Raw genomic sequence first — 7,598 nt, 5'->3', positions numbered from 1 at the left:
GGGATAGGAAGCAGGATTTTTAAAGAAAGATTAAACTAAAAGTTGTGCAGAAAGCAAATATTTTTATATTAACTTATATAATCCCATGAGCTTCCAATATATGTCTGGAAATGCTTTTATAGGAAAGACTAAATGGCTCAAACTTATACGAAGAAATTTCACTTGAGAGTCCTGTTACTCAGCTGCAGAGGGAATTTTGCATTTGTCAAAAATATAGTCAAATTATATTTAATTCCCCTACATACTCTAGTAAGACGTTAGATAGCCATGCTGGATGAACACACGTATATTTGAAACATTCATTAGACATGAATTATCGCACTGCATGTCTGATTAGTAGAAGTCCCCAAGGAAGCATAAAACAGTGTATTTTTAGAACAGATATTAATTATCTTCCTTTGGCATAATAACAGACCTCTCTGATGTCCATGGATATTGATTCCCAGAATGAGACCAAAGGATGTTTCCAACAGTAGTAATGTCAACAAGACCAGCAAGAGTCCCATAATCTTTCAAGGCAACTATTGCTTCATATCTAAAATAGATTACTGTTTACATTAATAAAATCTACCTAAACTAAGTGTGATCAAAGTGTTATTTGGAGGAGAATAGATGAACTGAAATAGAAAAGATTTAATAAGACCTTCTGGGTCATATGATTGTGAATTGCGAAACGTTGCTCCAACTTTCTCTCTACTCAACAGCTACGGGCGAGGAATAGCACTAAATGCTGGGAGGGTAGGACCTAAGCAAACCTTCTGTACGTACAAAGAATTCTCTGAATCAAAGAAGAAGCTAAATAAAAGAAGAAGAACAATAACAAAATACTAATTTGGGGATTAAATATTTTTGGGGACAACTCAGGCCTTTGAATGAGTAAAGTGTGTGCAGAGAGGTACTGGCTAAAAGGGTAAAGCAAATTATGGAAGAGAAGAAAGGAAAGAAAGTGAACAGAAAAAGTGTTAAAGTTCATTGTTTATGAAAGACTGATTGAAAACTGTTGAAATGATTTACATTACTTGGTGATGGAAAAATGACTTTAAATATGCCTATTATGCACTCATATTTTCGACTAAAAACCTCTGGAATTTCCTTTCCAGCATTTTAAAGGAAATTCCAGAGTACATCATCAGAGGGTCCAAACATAAATGATGACTTGGCTTGAGGCATTAGAGAGTGGTGGAGACTGTGGTGAGTCTCAGTTGCTAATTATATTAGAGAGAGGAGCCTGAACTTTATGACTCCTTCAGTGCAAAGTCCTGAGATATAAGTAAATTTCTTTACACTGTTTTTCAGGACAAAATTAAATCTGGCCTTCTTGACTAATAGGTCACTCTAGATAAGTTTATCTCACGTGAACAAAGATATTTCAAAGCCTAAAAAAGTACAACTCATTCGCTCAGAGGCACTTTATATGTGAACATTTTGTGCCCTATTGCTGATTCCAGGCAGCATAAACTTTGTACAGCTGACATTTTCTGACTCAACTCCTGCTATAATTGAAATTACTTTATTAAACAAGCTTGAATCATTTCAATTACTTCGTGGCCTGGAGTGCTGTTGGCGTACATGATGACTACACGCTGATTAAATTAGAGCTTGTACACCCCAGAAAGATGTGCATACCAGCAAATGGCTTTCTCTTTCTTCAGTATAAAAAAAGCTCTCTCTAATTCATATTCACTGGATAGATCCCTTTGGGTTGTATATTAATATTCATAAGATAAACCACATAGCTAAAGCAGAAGATTAAAGTCAAGTCTCTTAATAAAGAAGCAAGAGTAATGACTACAGTAAAATCTCCAAAAATGCCATTATCCCCCTGAAGAGTGAACACTACTACTGTACATGCGTTGGAGCTGAGCAAGAGAACAATAAAAAGTGAATTATTGCAGTGATTTGGATTTTAAAATCCGCTAGAGAGGAATGAGCAAACACAAACACTTAGACTAGTAGAAAAGGATATCAGGATCGGATGATTGTACTAAACAACAACTTCAGAGTAGAGTTCACAGTTCTTCCTTTTCTGATAAGAAAATAGATTTGAGCTACAGGAGATGGCACTAAAATTATTTCCCTTAAATAAACTATATAGTTTTCTGTTGAATTCAGTACTGAATTCTGGATGATTGGGGGTAAATTAAATCTCTAATCAAAGCTTCCCAGTTAATTCCTTCTAGTTTATCTACTATGCTTTTGCTCTTCCTTGACCATTCTTACTAATCTTTTCTTGATGATGTGAGAAAATTACACTTGCATATACATAGGTGTTGAAGATGCTTGCTTTGGAAGAAGTACCACTGGTCCATCTTGCTCCCTCCTTTCCTTTTCCCACAGAAACATACTGAGTGCCCATTTTGTGCTGGATGCTTTCTAGGAGCTAGGGACCCAGTAACTGACAAAACTCCTGCCCTCATAAAGTTTATATTCTAGTGGAAAACAACAATAAACATCGAAACTAATTACAAATAATTTCTGGGAGTGAGAAGAGTTCTGAGGAAAGTAAAGCTGATGTTATGGAGGTGAATTTTTTCTGGTGGAGGGTTGTGTTACTTTAGATAGGGATATCAGGAAGGGCATCTTTCTAAGGGAAGAGAATTGTTGCATATTAATACTATAATAGTAATAATTTATTTTGGTATCATGCCTTATAGTTATAGGGTACTTTCAAACAAAATATATCATTTGATCCTCATATCAATCTTGTGAGATCAGAATCATGATCCCAATTTTCTAAATGAAGCTAAGAAAGCTTAAGTGTCTTGCCCAAAATTATATAGCTAGTTTATGGCAGGACTTAGGTCTGTGGCTTATATTAGAAAGATGATTTTACTATGACAATGAAAAATCAAGGATTTAAATAAATTTAAAACCCTGCTAACACAAAACTATTATTTTTTCATAGCTTCTTTTAGTCCATGTATGTGCATGAGTGTATGTGTGTTCATTCAAAAAGAATTGTACTCTTTCAAAAATGTGCTACCCAGTAACAAGGTTGTACAATGAGACTTGTTCAGAACCAATTTATAAAGGAACTGTGACAGTCATTTCTATAATTCACAAATATTCAAGAAGGTATACCCCTCATGTCACAAGGCATACATGAATCCTGCAGTCCAGTTCATTCCAAGCACATTTTAGTATGCCGTCTTTTTAGTTAGAGGGTAGAATGGCAACCTTATTGCAGTCTTTTATGCCCTCATGACTGTGAGGAAGAGGACTACAAAGCAAGGCTCGTGATACAATTTACTTGCAAACTACATGTTTCTATAATCTGGGTGGTTGAGCAATATAATTTTGAAAGCATTCAATTCTTTTTGAATTTTGGATCATGGCAATCAATTTCTACTTTTGTGTCTTTCAAATAAACCTTACATGCCATCATTTGCTAAATGCTTTGATTGTAAAATGCAGATTTTTTTTACTCCAAACCATAAGCACAGTTTCCCCTTCTTATCTTAAAATAATCTCTTCACCTTAAAAAGCTCATCTTGCTTCTGCCAGAGCTTGAAGCAGTTGTATTTTCATTTTTGTTTTCTCCGAGGATGTTCCAGGCGGAGGAAATAGCAGACGTGAAGGCCTGGAGGCTGACATTTAGGGAGTGAAGAGTGACAAGGATGACGACTGAGCCTCAGGTAGAAAGGGAGAGGTGCCACAGGGAGCGTGAGCTTTGTCTTTCGAGTGATGGCGAACCACGGAGAGGCTTTAAGTGGGATGTGGGCACATTTAATTAGTTCCTTACATTAGTTTGCAGGTGCCATTGTCTTTTAAACTTCTTGTCCTATAAATTTCATGAGAAACTGGCTGTGTTTACTACATGGGAGACTTCAATCCTGAAGTCTATTAACAGACACAGCTGAGATGATTTCCTCTTTTCCTTCGGAGCGTAGTTTCTATTGTTCTGAAGAGTGTGGTAGGCCCTAAAAATATATATTCATGTATTCAAAGGTATTTTGTAAATATCTAGGCATTTAGTGCATTCACATTCGTGTGTTTGAGAGTGTGCATTCCATCACCTTGTTTTACTGGCCGGAGCATAGAAACTCAACACCAAGACAAAAGTATGCCAAATTGCAGGGTCTTTATTGCTGGCGGCCATGGAGGACTCACGTCTCTCCAACCCATGGCCCTGAAAAGAGGGTGTCAAGACCTTTTATACCTGTAAAAATCACCTTGGGAGTGAGGGTGAGGGGTAGGGGTGGGGGTGAGGGGCTTCAGACATTTCAAGGGCTAGTGGATTCTGTAAATCACCTTCTGGGCGGAAATGAGGGTGAGGGGCTCCGGACATTCCCAGGGCTAGGGGACTTTTTGACATTCTGATTGTTACTTAAGTTGTTTACAAAAGTCAAGATTAGCATTTGTTTACACGTTGTCTGGATAGGGTGGCAATTACAGTCCTTAATTACTTATTCACATTTGGGTTATAGAGAGCAGTTTCAACAGAAAGCCAGAAAGCCGAGTTGAGGTATGCAGTTTTATGGGGCTTTTACCACGTCACAATCTTAGAAGGCTCCATTTTTTTCCTCTCTTGTTTTCCCATTTCCTTCTCAGAAAGCAGCAATTAAGTTCTCAGTCCTGTACCAAACTTAGAACGTAACTTGGGTACCTTTAGTAGTATAATTTGGAGTCACACTATTTTAAGCCATAGTCTTGAAGAAGATTGAAAAATTGGATTTCACGACTGATTGCTGACTCAATAATACTGGAGATTAATATTTTGTTCTGTTTGAGGAAAAGAATTGGACTGAGTGTTAGAGAACTTGATTTCTTGAAATCTTATAATGGCTTTACTATATAATAATAGCTGTACAGTTGGCCTTTGAACAACATGAGTTTGAACCATGCAGGTCCACTTACACATGGATTATTTTCCATCTCTGATGCCCCTGAGACCGCAAGACCAATTCCTTCTCTTCCTCTTCAGCCAATTCAAGGTGATGACACTGAGAATAAAGACCTTTATAATGACCCGCTTGAATTTAACGAATAGCAAAAGTATTTTTCCTTTCTTATGATTTTCTCAATGAGGTTTTTGGCTTTTCCTTTGAACAAGATAGAAAGTCATTAGAGAAATCTAAGCAGAGTAGTGACATAATATGCCTGATGTTTTACTCTGATAGCCATGTTGGGAGTAAGAGTGAAAGTGTGGAGGCACATTAGGAGGCTACAGAATAAATGTGACAATTTTACAACAACGTTACAATAATCCAGATAGTTTTAACTAGGTGGTAACCGTGGACATGATAGGAAGTTGCTGGATCTTGGATAAATCTCCAAAACCAAGCTGAGATAATTTGCTAATAAATTAGTAAGGGTAGTATATAAGAAAGGGGGAGGAGTCAAAGGTGACAGCAAAGCTTTTGGCCTGAGCAGCTGGAAGAATGGGGCTGATATTTACCGAGAAGGTGAAGACAATGGAAGGAGTAAGTTTGGTGGTGTCAGTGGGTTAGAAATCAATAATTCTGTTTTGAGTATGTTAAACTTGAGAAAGTTATGAGCTAGCCAAATGGAAATGCCAAGTAAGAAGCTAAATAAGTGACTGAAAGTCAAGGGAGAAGGGAAGATGTAGAGATAAACATTTAGGAGAAAACAGCATATGTATGCTATTTAGAGACATAGACCTGGATGAGATCACCCAGGAGGTGAATGCAAATAGATTAGAAGTTCAAAGACTGAATGCTGCCACCTGCCAGTGTCTGAGTGTTTGGAAGGCAAGAAGGAATAAGAAAAGGAGACTGATGAGGAGCAACCAGTGAAGGAAAAGGAAACTGGAGAGGGTGAGGGGAGGAGACGCATGGAATAAGGTGAGGTCTGGGAAGTGATCATGGGATTCTGCATCATGGAAACGGTTGATAGTTTTGACAAGAAGGCTTCAGTGGAGTATTAGGGTTTAAATCCTAACTGAGGTGGCAGATTCAAAAGAGAATGAGAAGAGACAGAGTGGTTAGAACTTTTTGAATTTTGCTGTTAAGAGAAATACAGAATGGGATGGTAGTTCTAGGGAACATATGAGGTCAAGAGAGAATTTTTAAAGATGGGAGATGGTACCGTATGTCATATGGTGATGTGAATGATATGATTGAGAGTGAAAAATTGATGGTACAGGAGAGAGAGAAGGAGGGAGGGAAGGTGGGAAGGAGGGGAAAAGAGATAGAAAGAGTGAGAAATACAACTACAGAATGTTGCTGAGAAGGTTAGAGAGGATGGTCTGAGAGAGGCAAACAGACAGACAGTGCAGGGGCTAATCAGATAGCAGAGATTAGGGTGTCTGTTGAGTAGTCATGTGAACACAGAGACGCCTATGGTGACTGAATGAAGAGATTCCAATAGCTGGGTGGCTTTCTGTTTTTGGTGCAGAGGCTTCTGTAGCCTCCCTGTGGAGACCAGAAGTCTAATCCTAGGATGCAGCAAACTGGGAGGTCCAGGGGTCAAGGCAACATGGAGTATTGGATTATAGTCAGGAATACATGGCCAAGAAGCTAGGTTTTTTCTGGATCCTTGCTGTCATACTGATAATGCATCAAGGCCCACCTAATCAGATGGTGTCTTTGTTCATTCTTAAGTTCACTAGCTATTTGTATGTTTCCTGAAAGCAGAGACAATCCCTTGTACCTCTTGATACCCTCCTCTAGCACCTACAGTGCTTTGTACACAATGGCTGACAGATAAATGTTTGCAAAATTGAATTGAAGATACACCTCAGTACTAAGGATTTATATTAGGCCAGTGTAACAAACTGATAAGTAGAATATGGAAACTTTCAGTCTTCGATAGCCCATATGGTTGATTTCTTTATATTAGCTGAATTCGACTGCATTGACTGGTTTAGTTATCTAGAGACAGGAATGAGGCTTCAGGAAAAACTGCATTGAATGACCTCGTCTGCATCCCCCAACCATCTACCAAGAGATATTTGAAAGCTTTCTTCCCACCTTCTTTATATTTCACGAGAAACAATATGCTTTTGCTTCCAAGTAGTAGAACATTTCTGTTTTGTTTTCCAAATCCGGCCAATTGCTATAGCTTCTACCAATAGCATTCTAAATCAGGGAGGGGTCAGGAGGTGGAGAGAAATACAAAGCAAAGAGTTTGAAGAAAGGGCAGAGCCCCAGATATGAGCTCCCTCTGCTTATTACGAGCTGTGAGATTTAGGGCAAGAACCTTAGGTTTGTGAACTTCAAAGACTTCTTTTATAAATTATAATACTCATCCTGTCGACTTTGCAGATTACTATGAAGATCAGAAAAAGATAAAGCCGATGTTCCTTTCCTGGGGTAGGTGGACAGTCTTCAGGTATGTTTAGTATACCCCTGAAATTGAATGAAAAATCTTGCATTTATGCATTTTTGCGTTTTCTTCCTAGATTCTCCAAGGTTTGTTATAAAATACTCAAAAGGTTTTGTTACAGCATTGCTGTAAAGCAATATATTAAAGATAGTAGAGTTGAAGTTATTTGCTCTGCCCAAGTGTGTTATACTTAAATCACAATAACGTTTTCTGTGCTCAAATGGGATTTTTTTTTCCATTTATTTATTTTATTGCATTTTAGGTTTTGGGGTACATGTGAAGAACATGCAAAATTGTTGCATAGGAACACA

The sequence above is a fragment of the Cebus imitator genome, unplaced genomic scaffold (genome assembly GCF_001604975.1).
Source record: "Cebus imitator isolate Cc_AM_T3 unplaced genomic scaffold, Cebus_imitator-1.0 Scaffold490, whole genome shotgun sequence".
Classification (NCBI taxonomy): Eukaryota; Metazoa; Chordata; class Mammalia; order Primates; family Cebidae; genus Cebus; species Cebus imitator.
The sequence above is the reverse complement of the archived record's forward strand: the minus strand, read 5'-3'. Positions refer to the sequence as shown.